The following is an 18,933-nucleotide window of genomic DNA, read 5'->3' as shown; positions in this document are numbered from 1 at the left end:
GTCCTGAACTTGTAATGATCTCAACAAAAACTGCCCAACATGCACCCATGTTAGTCAATGAGACCAAACTGGTAGAAAACAGAGAAAGTGGTATTGTGGGCCAACAAATCCCTACATTTTCCATATACTTCTGGAAAGCAAAAAGAAGAGCAGGGGGAAGAGAGTTAAAATGGGAGCTGTCATCATTTGAGCCTGCAGTGGTCCCAAACAGAAGTCAGAATATAAGGAAAGACCAATGTATTTTCAACATGATTCTGAAGTATGAAATATTAAGATTTTATTTATTTATTTTTAAATATGAGCTGAAGTGTGACAAGAATACATCACCTGCCCTTAGCTCTTGCAACAAGACATATGGGAAACAGGCAAAACTACCTAAGTAAATTTGGGAAATTCATTTTTTAAAAAAATGTTTTATTAAGATTTGTCCTTTTAAATGCAGAAACAAGTTTTTTTGTTTTGTTTTAAGTACAATAGTTACCTAAAACAAAATTAAATTAAATTATTCCACCACCAGGCAGTTAAATTTATTCTATAGGGGGGAAACAACAAAACAACCACTGATTTTATTTTATTTTTAAGACAGTAAGTTGTAACTTTTTCTTCCTTGATACCATATCCATCTTGTAAAAACTGCTTTGGAAATCTAGCAAAGTTACAAAATGGAATACAAAAGTTACAAAAGTTACAAGCTGAAGGGACAGACAAGTAACTTTCTACTTGCAGCAATTTTCAACTGAATAATAAAATAATTCCTGCAGCCTTCACTTATGGCTCAAAGCAGCAGAGTCTGGGTTTGAAAAAGCATAAGGCAAGTCTCATCATTTGCCAGACCTCCTGGAGCTCTCAGCAGCCAAGTAATTCCTCCCACTACTGGCCAAGCTTCATTAAGTTAATCAGGTGTTCATTCATTCATTCAGTCATTCATTGAAGAAGAAAAGATATATTTTTAAAAATACTTGTACCAGCTAGCAGCCACTAAAATGCACCAGCAAGGAGTGTGCCACACCAAGTCAACGCTGAAAGATTAATTTGCAGAGGCCTTTGAGGCTGTCAAATAGGAATTCATTTCATATTTCCCCCCAGGGTTTTTATTCTGCACACATACTTTTTGCTACGTATAGCCTGCCAAAAGGTGGCAATACAACAGGAAAATTGGGGTGCTGGTGGGTGGGAAATGAACGTTCTGAATGTCATGAGCAAGTTAAAACACACTGTCATTGTCCATCCTGTTGTTGCACGCCCCCCCAAAAAATCTCTTGAGTGCTGAGAAGCTCCAGGGATTCCAATGCTCACCCAGGGGTCAGTTTCCTTGGAAGGCCAATGGTGACTGTGGTGTCTTTAAGCTATATGGTTTTATTAACACCTACATACAATCTGAAGGCAGGAGGGAGGGTCTCGCAGAGTTAACACACCAAAAGAATTTAATTATCCACTAGTCACAGCTTTGGATCCAGCACAGAGCTAGACATGTCTCTGAACCCACCTCTCACTGAGTCATCTCCCTGGCTTCCAGCTCTCTCTCAGACAGCAACTCTCCCCCCCCCCAACACCCCCCCCCCGCCTTGCCCTTTTGGTTGTTTCTCACTTAGATGTAACTACAGTGGTACCTTGGGTTACATATGCTTCAGGTTACAGACTCTGTTAACCCAGAAATAGTACCTGGGGTTAAGAACTTTGCTTCAGGATGAGAACAGAAACCGCGCGGCGAGGCCCCATTAGCTAAAGTGAAGCTTCAGGTCAAGAACAGTTTCAGGTTAAGAACAGACCTCCGGAACGAACGAAGTACATAACCAGAGGTGGTTATGTACTCAGCTCATTCATTTCAAGTTCTCAGATGAGCACTAAAGTGGCCAGCTGGTCATCATCTTCAAAGAATCTTGCCTGGCCAGTTCCCCAACCTCCCCCAAACTCAAAACATTACTATTAGTGGTAGAAAATCAAAAAACAAAACGAAGTGTGTCTTTTTATTTTTTAACGCATTATTTGTTGCAGTAACCTTCAACCTTTTCAGACAGGGGACCCACCAAACATGTACTTGCGGCCCCATTTCTTCATTTTTTAAACCATATATGGGATAGTGACAGTGCTGCTGTTGGAACCCACCTTAGATCACTGGCATGGTAGTGCGTCTCAGCTCACCAGCTGAAGACCCATGTTTCATTGAGACATACAAAATCAAGGCTTAAACCTTGAGCAAGTTAAAACAGTCAGCTCTGATCTCCCAGGATGGAGGGTTTCCATTGGCTTCAGTGATTTAAAGAGACAACCAAGCATGTGCACACACACAAACACACACAGTCCAAGTACACATATGAAGCATGTGGTTCATGGATTGGTGGTGAGCTGTGAGACCACAATTAAAAACAGAGACAAATGTTGAAGGTCACTTCTAGAGAAAACAGAGAAGAATGAATTAAAGCTCAGGTGCTTCTGCATGCCGATGCAGCGATACTCAATATGCAGGGGGAAAGGGATGGGGAAGCATTATTAAGCAGCAAGTAAGTGTTGCTAGGTTTCCTCACAATCCATGTCACCGAGGCATTTGTCAGTCAAGAGACATTACTGCTTCACAGTGGTAAAAGGCTAGAGAAAGCCCAATCTCAGTAAGTGCTCATATATTCTTGAGTTGTCTTCGTACACCCATTAAAGCTTAAAGCTATTAATTGCCTTACTAAAAATGTACCATTAAACATCTCACTTTACAACGGGGATAATCCTTTGCTTGGATCAATGCAACAGAATGTCTCCCCCCACCCCCGTTCTTCTCCTCTCAGAAGTTCAGTTTAAAAAAATGAGGTTAATAAACATTTGAAGTCACTGTAGTAAAATCGTATGCAATTGAAATCCCCTGTTGTATCTTATAAAGCCTGTGTGTGTTTGTGTGTTGCATGCACTTTACGCGCATGTATTATGGGTGTCAACTGACTAAATTCTCTAACCGAAAACATGGTCACCTCAGTAGATTTTAAATATCTAAATGACTCCCAAAGGGTAAAACTTTGAAATTTGTACTAGATAGATATTTCCAAAAATGAGGGTGTGATATCTCTCTCCTGAAAGGCTGGCAACTGCACTGCATGAACACATTGATGGCTTTCAAGAGGGACTATGCATATTTTTAGGAGATCACATCATCTCCTGCCAGAGTTAATTTGATAAAATACTGAGCTCTTTCAACATGCCATGGAAGATGGAAGACTGATGTATTAGCAAAGAGCTAGTCCCAAGCTATAATGAGCGCTTTACATTAGTATAAAAGCAAGATGATCTAACTGTTTCCTGGGAAACAGGCCTTCTTGATATATAGTGGTAAACCTTCTGGGAATAGAACTGCAGGTTTTCTTTTAGCAAAAGCTTCCAACATTACTTATTCAGCACCACTTCATGCAATACCATTATTCCAGTTGCAATTGTATAGGTAATAAAAGGAGGGAAAAATCACCGAGTGTGCTCATGACTTCTTGCCGCTTGTCAAAAAAGAGAAAAGAAAAGAAAAGAAAAGCATACATACTAATTGCATTTATCTTTGTGGCTGCACAGTCTTGCCAAATCTATAAAAATCCAAACCAAAACGCTTTGACGGCGGGGTGGGGGGTAGTACCCGAGGAATCGATGGACAGGAACAGACTTTGAAAACTATCTGATTTATTAGCTTTCCTCATGCTTTAAAATTTGAAAGAAAAATGTAAACTTGGAATGAGTCCTGATAGCTGTGGGACACAAGCACCCAAAGCAGGATGTGCAATGGTTACAGTTAACACACAGGTGGATATTCAATGCATACTCAAGAGAATCCTACAGTGGTAGCTCGGGTTACAAACAGGTAACAAACTTTTTGGATTGGGAACACTTCAAATCCGGAAATTAGTGTTCTGGGTTGCGTATTTTTTTTTGGTTTACGAACCTACTCCATTCAGGGGTGCACTTCTGTTTTGAGTACCACACTTTCAGCAGCGGAGAAGGGGGTTGTCACAGTGTTTCCCGGAGCTGCGAGGGAGCAAAGCTGTGTGCCTACCTGCCATCTGGTTGGCGGGCGCGCAACTCCCCCCCCCCGCCACTGCAGGAGGCACGAGCACTCTAGGGAGCATTTCCCGCAGCAGCATGGGGAGGGATCTGTGTGGATCCCAGTTCAGCTACTGATTGATTGATTGTGTGACTGCGGAGATGGATAAAAGCCCCCCATCCAAACAATGACAATCATCAGTGCAGGTAAGAATTTTTTTAAATTTTTATTTTGATCATCCACAATACTGTTTTATCTATTTTATAGTACAGTACATTGATTATTGCTTTCATTTTATGGTTCAATGGTCTTGTTAGATATTAAAATTCATGTTAAATTGCTGATTTAGGGGTTGTTTTTAAAAGTCTGGAACGGATCAATCCATTTTGCATTACTTTCGATAGGAAAGTGCGCCTTGGTTTAAGAACGCTTTGGTTTCAGAACGGACTTCCAGAACAGATTAAGTTCGTAAACCAAGGTATCACTGTACTTTCTTTCATACTTTCTGAACATCTTTCATACACGAGCTATGCCCCAAAGCTCATCTCTTCCCATAGATCTAAGCAACCCTTCAGTATCTTTGCACACTGAAGCTTTCCTTAGTCTACCGGATCTCTAGAAGAAAGGAGTTAGTTCCTTCTCACATGAGGATGCAGCCGGAAACGATTTTGCTTACCAACTTGCCATTCCCTGTGCTCTACGGCAAAAGAGGCCTATGGCTCCACACCAGCCTGATGGCTAAAAACAAGGTTTGGGGGATGGGCAAAGGTAACCCTTGCTCTGATAACTGCTGCTGTTCCCCTCTGGCTTGGCTGCAAAGAAAAGGGTGTTTCGTATAGAAACTTTCCAGGCTTGTATCTGCTCAGATATGACCAACGTGCTGCGCTAAAAGCCTAAGAGACACAGAGAGAGCTCTTTGCAAAGTCTAGAGAACTAAATTCATCAGCTGCAAAGAGCCAAATCTTACCCAGTTCAGTTAACACGGCACATGATGATCGCACATAATTCAGAGTCAGGGTTCAATTGACTCTAACAAGTAACTCGAGGAAAGGAAAGTATATGTTAATGTGCCATTGCTAGCGTATAGTTTATCATAATCTCAGTGATGTCTCCTCATGACCACTCAGTATAAAAGCTTTCACATTTTCTAGACCAAGCTGAAATAATATTTCAACTTAATTCAAAGGGAAGACTTCTCCCTTTCCACTCCTTACTGATGCTTGTGAAGATGAGTCCACTAAGCATCTTACTCATTGTAAATTATTCCAAATTACAATCTAGAAAATAAAAGAGAAAGAAAAACTTTTTTTTTCAAAACTAGGGACTTATTTCAGCATAAAATTGCACAGGAGTGCACTATAATCACGTAAAATGCCACAAAAAGGGGGACACACAAATAAATAAAAATACATGGAAGGCTGCTGTTTTGAAGCACAAGCTATCTACACACACTCTCACTCCTGATTTGTACTACCTAAACCAAACGTAAAAAAGTGTGTTGTTTCATCTGGGACACACCAACACACACAAAGGCATTACAAACAATTACCAGCAGTTTTGCTATCCTTAAATGACCTTACCAGGTGGGTTACTCTTGTGGGGAACACACACTTCTCTTTCTCTATTAATAAAGCGTAAGTGTGAACAGCATGTGTGTATTATGTGTGTGAGAGCGTTCACTTGCAAGGAGAATAAATTATAGAGTTACTAGATTTTTAGCAATCACCCCTTGCAGCTGTGATAAAATACAGGAAAAACAAGGAACTTTGTCAAAGAACAAAAATGTTACATACAAAGGGTGTTAAAAACCCTGGCACAGGATAGCAATGGCCCTTAATGAGATATGAACAATGTACAAAAAAGGCCCGAGAATGCAGATGTTCTCTGACGACTATGTAGAACAGGCAAACTCGGCCCCCCAGATGTTTTGGGACTACAACTCCCATCACCCCTGACCACTGGTCCTGTTAGCTGGGGATGATGAGAGTTGTAGTCCCAAAACATCAGGAGGGCCGAGTTTGGCTATGCCTGATATAGAACAAGGATGGAGAATATTTCTTCTACCATGGGTTGTTGAACTACAGAAAAATCAAGCAGGTTCCACAGATCTCTCCCATCTAAGTAAGGCTTTGAATTCTTGGATAAAGGTAGCTATCAGGCACCCCTCCTTGAGGGAAGGGGTCTTCTGGTGCTGACTGGCCTTGTGCATGAGGGGCTATGTATCAGGCATTTCCAAAGAGAGCGCTTGGAAGATGTAAATTGAGCTAGCTATCAGCTGTCCAGTGCTGGGCTGCCTCTTATAGAAGGTGGGACCCTGCAGACCAGGCAGCTGCCAGGTGGCTCAATCTGCGCCTTCAAAGTTCTTCTCAGGTGGGATGAATGAAATTCAGCAACTGGATAGGCCAGACAGAGTCTGTGATGTTTCCGCACCTATAAAGAAGGGCGGGATATAAACTTAAGAAATATCTGCAGTCACTAGTGTGGTTTATTGGTTGCATTACTGTGCGCCTTCGCATTTCTCTGTGGAAATTAAACTTCAGAAGCTGTTTGTTGTTCAGACCAAATTGTGAGAGGGGAAGGTAATCTGCTAGCAATTCCCCCCCCCTTATTGTTCTTGAGAATGCTATAAAAGTATAGTTTTCAGTCTGAAATTTCTATACTGTGATATGTGCAGCTAAACAAAGAAGCCCTCAGGGAGACGATGCACCCTTCTTTTGCACAGCCACAATCCATTCAGAGAAAAACTGATTCGTCTAACTTTGTGGGTGGTTAATATATCCAGGGCCTTTCCCCCCCAACCGGAACTCAGTTCTTGCACCTCTGAAATGGGCACCATTGCCATTATCAGAGAACAAGGGTGAGTTCACGATGGGTTCCAGAATCCCTTTTTGTAGAAGAATAGCACTGAATATATCTAATAAAGTTTTACATGGATCACAACTTTTTAAAGCTCTCATTTAACATTCAGTGCCGGCTTCTATACAAGCTGCTATATTTAAATCATTAATCTAAAATGTTTCTATTGGGACTTACTTTCCACCACAAGGTGATTTAAAAAGATCACCTCTCCTTTGCAAGTATGTGGATGGTGGTCTTGGGAATTGGTCAGCACCATGTGTTCAGCAAATCTAAAAACTAAGCTGTACAGTGGTACCTCGGGTTACAGACTCTGCAGGTTACCGACTCCACTAACCCAGAAATAGTACCTCGGGTTAAGAACTTTACTTCAGGATGAGAACAGAAATCACGTGGCGGCGGTGCGGCGGCGGCAGGAGGCCCCATTAGCTAAAGTGGTACCTCAGGTTAAGAACAGTTTCAGGTTAAGAACGGACCTCCAGAACTAATTAAGTTCTTAACCCGAGGTACCACTGTACAGGTATTTGCGGGGTGGGAAAGAGAAGAGAAGGGATACAAGTTAGACCAGTTAACTGTAGACCAATCTCCAACTTGATCTCACCCCAAGAAACTGTGAAGAGCAGGAATTAACTATAAAGTGAAAAGCAGTGGTAGCGAGGAAGTCAAAGAGTTTCTTAAGAACTGGTAGGCATGCTGTACTGTACTGTTTCTGTCATTTATGATCCACATACTACAGTAAGATTTTACATTATTATTATTAGGTTCTAAAGGACACGCCTTGCCATCACTTAAATTAATCACTTTATGAACATTTTGAAAGAGCTTTTGGAATAAGGGGGAGAAATAGGAGATTATGAAGATGCAAAGATTCCAGAATACAAAACAAAGGCTGCAGACCAAGCCCCTGGCTGCAAGTGACAGTGTCTGATGGACAAGTTCTGCCGTCGCTGTATCTACAGACCTGCCCCTGCTAGCCAGGTTGTGAAGTGTGGGAGAGGTATGAAAAATCATTGCATCAGCTCCCAGGTCAGTGCTGTAAAGAGGCCCAGATTGGGTCCACTGCCATCATGCAACAGCAGTGGGGCTGGCTAAAGAGGCTGAGGACCCTGTCCTAGTCCACCCCTTCCCCCAAATGCCCCATTTCAGAGGCTTCTGCTAGCTACCATGAGTGGGGATACCTCGGACAGTAGCATCTACCTTCCAGCACACTGGGAAGCTTCTTGGTATTGGGAGTTGGCAGGAATGGACACAGGAATCCCCCCCCCCACGCCATCCAACATGGTAGGTCACACTTTGGACTAATCTGTAAGTGTTGTCTGAGGTTTAACTTGGAACAAGCGAATTTAGGAAATGTTTAGTCCTGGGGCTGATACAATCTTTGACCCCAATGTCCGTGTACATTAACAACCTAAGTGGGTTCTTATTCGCTCCCCTCTTCATTATCATTGTTATGTATTGAAGTTCTCACCCTGGCCACCAGGGGGTATTGTGTATATAGTTTTCACTCAGGTCCACGTAAGTTAATTTAGGCGGGAAACCCTGGGCTGTTGTTGTCTCCCTCCTCCAGGCTTCTGAAAGAGTCAAGCGTGGAATGCGGGGGGGGGGGGGGTCTACAGAGTCTGTGGCTTGCAAATCCTTCTGCTTTCAAGGTCTTAAATTGGCATTAAAGGACGACATGCCAAGTCCTGTGCCAATGAGATGAATTGGGGAAACTGATGAGAACAACTTTCATAGTGGGTACGGGTATAAAGCTGTGTAACAAAGCCTAGTTTAAAAAGGCGGCAATAGGCTTTTGCATGCCCCAAATCTGTCACATAAGGCCTCATGTCAGAAACTGGAGTGATGCTGTAGGTCCACTCTGTGCCGGTTTTACTCCACTTTCTAGGAGGAAAGTTGCTAGTGGTGGGAAAGACCTCCAGAACAGACTCCTCCATTATGGCCTGGGGCTTCTGATATAACCTTTGGGGTGCAGGAAAGAACTAAGCTAAGCTGCAAACAAAAATGATATGAGAAGGCCCCCTGAGGCCCTGATTTCACTGTGCTCTCTTAATTGTTTATTTACTTCTGCTTTTATTTACTACTTTTATTTACAAGTGGTGGCAAACACAACAAACGCACAGCCAATACTAAGGAGAACTAAGGCATGCAGAGAAGGGAAAAGTGGTAGCCAACTTCTTGTCCTTCTTCACAACATAATCTTTTAAAGACCTCTGTTATATCACATGACGAAAACAAAATACAGTACAGATAAACAAGAGAGAGCAGTACTAACACAATGTTGGTTGTTATCAAACTTCAAGCTCCCCCAAGCTATCAATTAGTAGCTATCAGCTTCTTAGCACCACAGCTCCTCTCAGGTTCAGAAATAGCACCCTTCGTTTCCCGATGTACTTTATTAAGTCAACCTAAGTCAACCTATAGCAAACAATTTATAATTCTCTGCAAATCCCTTGATAACACATTTCACATTCTCATTCACAGCTTTTAAATGATCAGTTACGTAAGAACTTTGATGCTGTTGAAGATGTTAAGTGCACCTGTAGCACATAATCATCATCATATCATATCATATCATATCATATCATATCATATCATATACCATACCATATCTTATCATATCATATCATATCATATCATATCATATCATACCATACCATATCTTATCATATCATATCATATCATATCATACCATATCTTATCATATCACAGCTAACAGGTCAGGAATCAGAGAGAAAGATTTGTGAAATTTTATGATGAAGGGTGGTATATAAGTCTTATAATTAAATACAAAATAAATGAATCAAAACTCAAGGAAAACATCTTCCTGGTGCAAATCACAGGCAGAAACACGGTGGCCATATTTGGATGACCATCCAAGGCTTCATCAACCATGGACAGATACTCCTCGCTCACCACTCTCCCCTTCCCATTGCACAGATAGATCCTGGCTCACATTTAACCAGAGTTCCCAATTATGTCCAAATAGGGTTTCTCTAGCTTAGTGTTGGTTAACAAACCTGGAAAATGAGTTAGGGTATTTTTTTTTGTTTGTTCACTAACATTAAGTCAGACTTCCCTGGGTCAGATATAACAGGAAACTCTCGACTTAATGTGAGCCAATATCTCCATGCATGTGCAGAATGTGAGGGGAGGAGCACATGGCTATGCTACTCATCCGTAGCAGTTTTAAAAGCTGCGGAGAACTGACTGAACACAGCCACCAGACACTAGGCCTCAGAATGTTTTCTTGTTGTATTATAAAACCTGTCTTTGAATAATATATTCCTCCCCCTACCCAAAACAAGCAGTCAAAAGAAAATCTTGCTCTTAATAACCAAGACAGATTATTTTTGAGTTTGTTTGCTGTGAAACATTTCCCTTCAAACCCACTGGGCTGGCGAGCTACACAGAATCCATAATTTCTAGGATATTTTTTTCCTAGGAGGATTAGTTAAACCATGGTTTTAAGAGGCAAATGAAGTTTTTGAAGCATTTGCCTGGACACAGGATCCAAAACTTGGAGAAGCAGCCCATCCTTCATGTCCCTTTCGAAGTGGGAGAAAATATAATGTTTAGGGTGAGGTTTTGGGCTGGGGCAGCTGTTGTTGGGCTGGAGTTCTTATCAGGGCTGTCTTAAGCATATGTGGCACCGGGGTGCGAAGTTCCGCCTGGCACCCGCCCCCCTGGTTGCCCAGTCCCAGGCGTGCAGGAGGGCAGAGCCAGCCGGCCGCCTCAGTGTCTCGCTGGCTCAGCTGCCCCCGAACTTGCGGTGCAGAGCTGCCCACAGCCGCGGTGCTCTGACTGACAGACGGGCTCTTCCCTGGACTCAACTCTCGGGCCTCGGACTCTCGGCCTGGCACCCCTGAGAGCCCAGCACCCGGGTGCCCAACACCCCTAGCGCCTATGGGTAAGACGGCCCTGGTTCTTATGATACTAGATTTACCTGTGTTTTATTTTATAAATGTGATCTCGTGGTGCTTTGTGCTTTTATTTATATACTATTATAAGTTTTTGGAAAAGTAGGCTATCTGTGGGATATAAAGCTGTCAGTCAAGTCCAACATCCCAAGAGAGGACTAACTGCCTCTATGTGGCAGGCAGTTTTGTCGGTTGGTTGGTCGGTTACTGCAAGGAGTGTTAACTGGTAACGGCTCGGATGCAGTCTTCTCATGACTCACTACTATCTAGTATATAGTTTATCTGTTATGTAACCTAAGCCTGCCTTCAGGAACAACTCTGTAAACCTGAATGAATCTGATAGTAAAGTAGTTTATGTTAATATGATTCAGATTCATGTGTGTTGTCTTTAAGAGGGACAGAAAGGGATTATCAACCAGGTATCAACCAGCGCTGGCTCCTGGCCTCTAGAGTGAGATGAGCGCACAACCCTAGAGTCTGTCAAGACTGGCCCGTACGGGCAGGGGTACCTTTACCTTTACCTATAATTATTGATAGGACTCAAAACGAGCTAGCAACCCATTTGTCGTTGTGTTAACTAAAACAGGGGATCGTTTAAACTCTACTAAATTATATAAACGTTTCCGCACTATCTAGAATAAAAAGGGCCCTTCTAGTTTAAAGAATGACACTAACGGTAGACATTGTGCAATTTCTACTATACCAACAGAATGCTGAAAACTACATTTTTTAATTAAAAAAAATAAGGGAAGTTTCTAGTAATGACAATTTGGTATGAATAGATAATTTGGTATGAATAGACAATAGATTCCAATACCCTTAGGCAAATCAGTATATAATGGATGATGTGGTGTAGCCCCTCTCCTACTGTTTATTTTCTAATGAATATTTTTATTCATTTTTAGGTCAACAGGAGTATATAACCAACCAAGAACATCACACTGTATTGGTCTTTACAACCTCTTCAATGTCTGCATTGGCTCAGTTCAATAAATCATTCCACAGGCTCAACTCCTCTCCTATTGTTAAGGGTGGCTGATCCTGCTTTAGGCGGTCCGCCTGCTATTAGGGCTATGCATTAGATTGGAATTTAGAAAGCTGAGAGAGATGATACCCAGGCTCTTGGCGCTTATAATACTGGGTGGCCAAAGCTCCTCACTTTCAGTCAATGACAAAAGGAGAACAAACTTTCTTTTCCTGATGAAGGCAGTAAATGGATAAGAGAGGACAGCATCAACTTACCTGGGCATCATTCTCTTCATCAACCCCAAATATAAACAGATTCTTTCTTAATTTGGAGGGGAAATGAGGGATGGAGAAAGGGATGTTTTCCCTGACACCACACAAGGTCTTCAAGGTTCACACGACCTTAGGTAGTAGCTGGCACTGCCATCTCTTCAAGTTGCCAATTTGCACACACAAATTTACGGCAACAGTAGAGATGAAGCACCTGAAATAAATTACCCTATTTTGACGAACAGGGAAGGAGATGAAAAATGGTGAACTGTTTACAGTATGCATAATATAAAGTTTATCTTGCCCAGATTGTTGGATCTCAGATATGGCAATTTTAAACTGTCACCAAAAACATAAGGATTCTTATTGCTTCCTCTTTGCTTTGGAATAAAACACCAAAGTATAAGAAAGTGAGGGCTTCACAGTTCTGGCTCCAACCAGCAAATCTAGATCTCTGCATATCAAAGCCACTTCTAGCTCACTGAACAAAGGCAGTCTGTAATGTTCCCTTTAGTGGCTATGAAGCAGAAGGAAGGAACAAGGGAGAAAGATGGTTCAATTAGGCTTCAGAACTTTAGACAAAGGTTACTCAAATAAGCAATGTACTGAAACTATGAGTAGCATTTCTGCTCTGTAATTTGTAATAACATGACACCTCAGCTTGCGCAAAAGCACCACAGTGTATACTAATAGCACCCTTATTATTAGATTTTCTGCATGGTTACATAAGCCCATAAAAAGGAAAAAAAATGTAAATGATTCAAGAAGATAGTGTTGCAGTTTTCATGAAGTCTTTAATAATCTGAGGCCTGAGAAAGATCCCTGCTGGCAAGAAACTATCAATTTTAATGCTTCATTAAAACTGTTCTTTTGAGTATTTTAAAAAGAAAATGCTGATAGGCAAATGAAGCAAACACATTTTTTAAAATAAGGGTTTTGTGCTAATTTCTGCCATTAGATCTTTCATGCTTATCCTGAAAAACTGTATGCATAATTCTTTGTCTGCCCAATAGGTCTACTTTGCCCTATAGGATAGCAAGTTTTGTGTGTGTGTGTGTGTGTGTGTGTGTGTGTACACACATAATATATATATGGGCCAAGTAAGGGCAAAAGAAAGGAGGATTATGCAGAGATTCTGATGATCAGAAATTCCTTGCTGCATTGCAAATTCTAATCATTGTGATTCTTTCCTACAAACTGCTATGAAAGTCTAGTTAATATTCTTTAGACAAGAGTTATCTTCTAAAAAGTGTGGCAAAGAACACTCATAATCCTTAAACATTGATAAGCCCCACAGAATCATAGAATTGTAGAGTTGGAAGGGACCCTGAGACCCCTTTACTTGTAAAATGGTAGTGTCAATTTATTTACTTTTGAAAACAAGCATTAATATCAAGTTAATTTTGTCTAGACTGAAATGTCACCCTTGGAATTACATTTTATCTGCCACCTCTGCTGGGGAGGTGGCAGCTGTTGATACTGGCTGCTGTGCAGTAGTATGTGTTAATTTAAATACATGCAGATTTACCATAGTACCATGCCATGAAAAGGGCTTTTGTTTCAACCACAGAGTGCACAGAGTATGCTCTATAGGAGACAAAAGTATGTTTGTGATGGCATGTCACCTTGGCCAATGACTGGTCCATATGTATGTCTTCAACGTCAGTTTACAGAGCTCACAAAGTATGCCTGTCTTCCCCTTACATTACATTTTGAGAGTGTGCACATTAAATGTAACATGTAAAGTAACCTCTGATCTGATTATCTGGTGCAAATCGATGGGCATCTAGGTGGAAGCTTACAGCAGATTGACACAGAAGGAAAGGCAAATTGAGGTATATGATTGAACTTCCTAGGGATAAGGCCTCCATGAGGAATCATCCTTGCCTTGCCCTGCCATTCAACTAGAATGTAGTTCCTTGCTCCTATTTACCATCTCATTTGCACTCAATTCTCACTCTCCACTTTCTGATATATGGAGGAAGCCTCTGCATATTTGTGCGCATGAGACTACATTGAATGACCACAGTTGAAGCAGCAATTGCTGAGTCCCAACAGCAGGAGAAGGCTATTGTCCTCACATTCTGCTTGTGGGCCTCCCATAGACACCTGGTTTATCATTGTGACAAACAGATTGATGGACTAGATAGGCTTTTGGCTGGAACCGGAAGGATTCTTAATGCTCTTATGCATCATTTTGCGACTGATTCAATACAAAATGAAAAAAAAGTTGTTAGAAAGGTAAATGCTGAGAAAAGTTATCAGTTCATAAAGTGTACACAAGTAAGAACAAGGGTCACTTTGCAAAAAATAAAAAAAAGTGGTTAAACATTTCAAGATGCTAAACTTGAAAGGTTCATAGATCTGTTTTGTAACAAATGCCAGTTCATTCCACCCTGAATGAAATCTGATACCCAATGTAAACATAGATGAGTATCTTGCACACCCAATTAATCTTCCCTGCAAGTTCCCACAAAGATGAATCTGACTGGTTTCATTATTACCACAACTCTTCAATGGCACTTAATAATACTGCATTAGACTGGGTTCAATTGTAATTTCTTGTGCCCTTCCCACTCATGCTGATACCACACAAAAAAAAGTCTCTTCTGTCACTGCTCAGGGCTGCTCCACACACAACTAACTTTCCTACGTGTATATAATTTCCACGTGGGAACATGCATTAACATGCATGCACTGCCACATGAAGAATGCACACATCTATTGTCCCATGTGCATACAGAGAAAGAAGCTGTAGTTGGCAATAGGTTCCCACAGTAAAATAAGGAGATATAAATTTGTGACATTGTCACTATAGGCATGCATAATTTACATATGATTTGGTTTCTTGAGAATATACTAAACTTTATGCTGAGGACAGTTTGGAAACTGCAGCTAGACAAGAACTGCAGCTAGACTGGGTGAAAAGTTCTTACCTTGCCTGCACTGAAACAACTACAGTTCTTCCCAGTGAGCATGACAGGCCAATTTGAAGTGCTGGTCTTAACCTTTCAAGCCCTACATGACTTAAGACCTAGATATTTGATGGATCAATTTCTCATATTCATCCACCACTGAGATCATTATCTGAGACCTTCCTCCAGATGTCCTCAGCATCTAAAGTGACCCTTTTCTGTGGTGGTTGCTCACCTTTCAAATGACCTCGTGAGCAGGCCAGCCTAAAAACATCACTGCTATAATTTATGCACCAGGCAAAAACATTTCCATTTCCCCAGGCTTTTAAGAACTGCTAATGGAAGCATTCTTTAACTTGAACAGTTTGATTTTAGTATCTATTAAATTGGTCACTGCAGTTTTAGTATTGTTTCAATTTGCTGTATTAGTGCGTAATAATAATAATGTTGTTATTATTTTTAAATGGTAGTTTTGTTCCTTACCACTCGTTAGCTGCCCTGGGAACATAAATCTATGTTGCGGGCTTAAGATATAAATTATGTACACAAACCAACAGCAGGTTAGGCCTCCATATTAGTATAGAAAGTGGATAACAGAGTTCAGGTCTACTAGACTGTATAAATGTAGACGGTTGATTCAGGATAGCAACCCTGAATCAACAATATCCGTTGTCACCAATTATATAAACAAACTTTGTATATGCTTCAGAATGTGAGAAGCTGTGGCTTGCTGCCATATAATGTAGGAAGAGGTTTGTCTGAGCCCACAACTATATCTTCATATGGATAGTTCTAAACAAAGAAAAATACATTTTCAATAGTATTTTTGTGTGGATTTAAGAGAGGTTTCTTATCCATATCTCTGCCACTCATTTATTTTATTTTGGTTCATTTCCTTTTTCCTTAAGCTAAAGAACACCTTTGATTTCACGAAGGCACACTTGAAAATGGACGCAGTACCACATAATAAATAACAAAGTATACTGATCAATACCTTTCAGACCCATTGCTGTTTTCACCCTGGACTCTCCCCTATCTTAGAATTCTTTATTAAGAAACACCCTAAACTTCTAGAGCAAAGCAATACTGTTCAGCTCATTTGAGAATGAACTTGTGTGCAGGCTTGCCACTGTACAGGAATAAAAAAGCACACTATGCCTTGACCTCACTCAAGAACACACAGTTACTTGCTGTAAAGCCAAATTGTTCCAGTGAAGCCAATTTGAAGATCCATACAGTTAAGCTTACTCTTTTTACCCGCTGAAGCTGAAACAGCAGACAAAGAGACTGAGTTCCTGAGATACTATATGTGTGGCAGAGAAATGTTTCCATAGAGAGCTTCGCAGCAAAACAGAATCGCTGCCTTTTATCAGATAAGCACACACTAGCAAAGCATCCAGCATGATTTTTTTAATGGCTAAATCCTGGGGAAAATGTGAAGAATGTTTGGATAGAAACATGCTTTCCCAATGAACACAAAACTTGGCTTGTTAGCTGCAGGACTCAAAGGAGATTGTTCAGTGCAGATGCATTTATTTAAGCAAAAGACAGAAAACAAGTGTTTTGGTACAAGTTTCCTTTAGCCAGACCTCCAGTTTACTAGACGGTGTGGCAGGAAGGTTCAAACCCTCAAGTATTTAGGTGATATTATATAAAACACAGCTCTTCTATGTTTGGTTTGAAACTCACATTCTGATTTTTTTCCTGGGATGTATTAAACAAGTAAATGGACCACGAAGTCCCACAAGCTTCCATGTTAGGACTTTCATGGTGACCAAGATTCTTACACCACAAGTAAACTGTGCTGGTGGCAAGCTGGGAACAATGCACAACCATGAGAGTGGTGCGTACTATTAACATTGCTGCAAGGATACATCATGCGATTTCCACTCTATCTTTGTATCTGCGTGGGTGTACGGTGATGCAATTTTACATGATGTCAGATTTCCAAGCCTACACATTTTTCCCCCTAGGAAAAAAAAAAGCCCCCTTGCTGAATTTTGAGTAACATAACACACACTATGTTTTGGAAAAGCAAACTTAAAATAAGATTTTTTTTAAACGGCTCACAATGTTATTCAAAGCATCTGCATTTGAAACTGGAAAGTCAGCATTTCTGAAATAACCTACTGTACTAAACACCACTCGTTTCAGGCTTGAACACTGCATTAAGGAAGTTAAGAAGTATCTGACTACTTTTGGACTAAAGATCCACAAAGCCGATTTTGTGCCTCGTGTTATGGGCTGAAAATGAGGTAATTTCAGGTGCAGTGTAAGTGGGTTATAATTACAACCAAGCCTCATACAAATATCCTCAGAGGTGTTTGTCACTGACAATGTTGTTTTGCCACTCCAAAAAGCCCCTTTATTATAGCTTCACTGGAAAGCACAGCCTATTATACCTCTGAAACTGTTTTGAGCTTGTACCAATCTGCTTGGCTTCTCTATTTATGGGCGTAAACATGGTCAATATACCGCAGGAGTTTGAGTTCAACACCATCACTTACAAGTTGTGTGGACAGAACCGGAGCAATTATTGAGTTTCCTTGATGGTTAGCATCTGACAGAAGTCTCAGAGCTATCAGTTTTAAAACTTGACAAAAAGAAAGCACATTTTGCTCTTTAACACAAACAGCCAACCTGCCACGATTATTCAGTTCACATTTATGCCAAGTATGACAGCAACCTTAAGCCATGAATTAAACTGGTAAAACTTCCCTCCCTTAATCAACTCAAAAGATTTTTACTGCTTTCAGTCTGTGTGATGTGTGCACTCACTAAAATGAATCAGTTACTCAATTTAAAGGTTTTGGCCTCTGCTTATACTAGTTGCTTTACCAGTATAACAATAAGTGTCCAAATTGCCATTTGTTAGTACATATGTCAATTTGTGGGAACTAGTAACTTGGTCTTACCTTTGCATATTTCTGATGCACCTCTACTCCACCCCAGTCCTTTTTCAAGCCCCTTCTTTTTCCTGCAACATCCACGTCCCACAGAATGTGGGTGGGAGAAGAGAGTGGTCAAAAGATTTGATGCAGGAGAGTTGCTGCACCTGCGTTCTGTCTTGAACGCTGTGGAGCACTGTACAGATATAAGCAGAGTCTCTTGTAACCTCATTCCTTTCGTGAGGGAACAAGAGAAAGCAAGATTATGTAAAATGCCACCAGCTATACACAAAACGCTTTTCCAAATTAATTGCAAAGACGAAAGCGAGAATGCCCAACCTGAGTATACATAACTTCTTGTGAAGACTGATGTCAGCATGGAAATTACAATGCAGAACATGCTGCCGTGTCTTGTGTCTGCAGTTGGCCATCCTACACAAACAGTTTTGTCACATATACAGTAACAAGGAGCACAAGGGGACTCCCATATGAGCCTGTATGTGAAAGGGTGGTGGACAGGAAAGGCATCTCCTCTCTCCGCAGCCTTTTGCTACCTGTTTAAATTTGAAAACATCACATCTTTTACATCAAGAAAGGGGATGGAAAAGAAGAATAGCCAGCAGGGCACAAGGTAGGGGGGCTGCAGTACAGTGAACAGATGAGCTTTCTTATCTTAACTACACTGCACTGTAGCAGTGTTTCCCAAACCTGGGTCTCCAGCTGTTTTTGTACTACAATTCCCATCATCCCTGACCACTGGTCTTGCTAGCTAGGGATGATGGGAGTTGTAGTCCAAAAAACAGCTGGAGACCAAAGTTTGGGAAACACTGCACCAGATGAACAACCTTAATGAACAGGGCCCCCCACCTCCATGAAAAGGGAACCTTTACCTCCTGAATTTATTGCAAGAAGTACAATGCATGCCCCAATGGTAGGCAAAGGTATCATAGCCCAATTTCAGCATATTGCATGCTACACTCAAATGAATATAGCAAAGGCCCAATCATTTTTTGAAATGGAATGCAGCTTTGGCAAAAGGGAAATTCAGAGAGCAGGAGAAGCAGCTCCCCTATATAATCATGGAGCAAACATGTTCCTGGACTTGGGGATGGAAA

The 18,933-nt window shown here is 41.1% G+C and overlaps 1 protein-coding gene and 1 long non-coding RNA gene across 43 annotated transcripts in view; one reads left to right on the top strand and one right to left on the bottom strand.

Annotated features, from left to right (window-relative positions):
* ATXN1 (ataxin 1) overlaps positions 1–18,933 on the bottom strand; it is a 309,255-nt gene that overhangs the window by 27,737 nt on the left and 262,585 nt on the right. The window contains exon 1 of one of the 41 annotated variants that reach the window (XM_083623810.1): positions 10,806–11,175. The exons of 39 other annotated variants lie outside the window; for them this stretch is intronic. The gene's annotated coding sequence lies outside the window, so the exon portion shown is untranslated. Of the gene's footprint in view, positions 1–10,805; positions 11,176–17,871; positions 18,005–18,933 lie in introns of those variants that run through there. One more of the 41 variants, XR_014550591.1, reaches the window with a different exon arrangement.
* LOC310767213 lies at positions 10,446–11,790 on the top strand. 2 transcript variants are annotated; one of them, XR_014550745.1, is made up of 2 exons: positions 10,446–10,769; positions 11,685–11,790. It is a non-coding gene; the product is annotated as an uncharacterized lncRNA (long non-coding RNA). The 2 variants fall into 2 exon arrangements; XR_014550746.1 differs by lacking the exon at positions 10,446–10,769 and adding an exon at positions 11,096–11,198.

This window comes from Podarcis filfolensis, assembly GCF_964270895.1.
Source record: "Podarcis filfolensis genome assembly, chromosome: 7".
NCBI classification, from domain to species: Eukaryota; Metazoa; Chordata; class Lepidosauria; order Squamata; family Lacertidae; genus Podarcis; species Podarcis filfolensis.
This window is presented reverse-complemented; position numbering and strand designations above follow the sequence as displayed.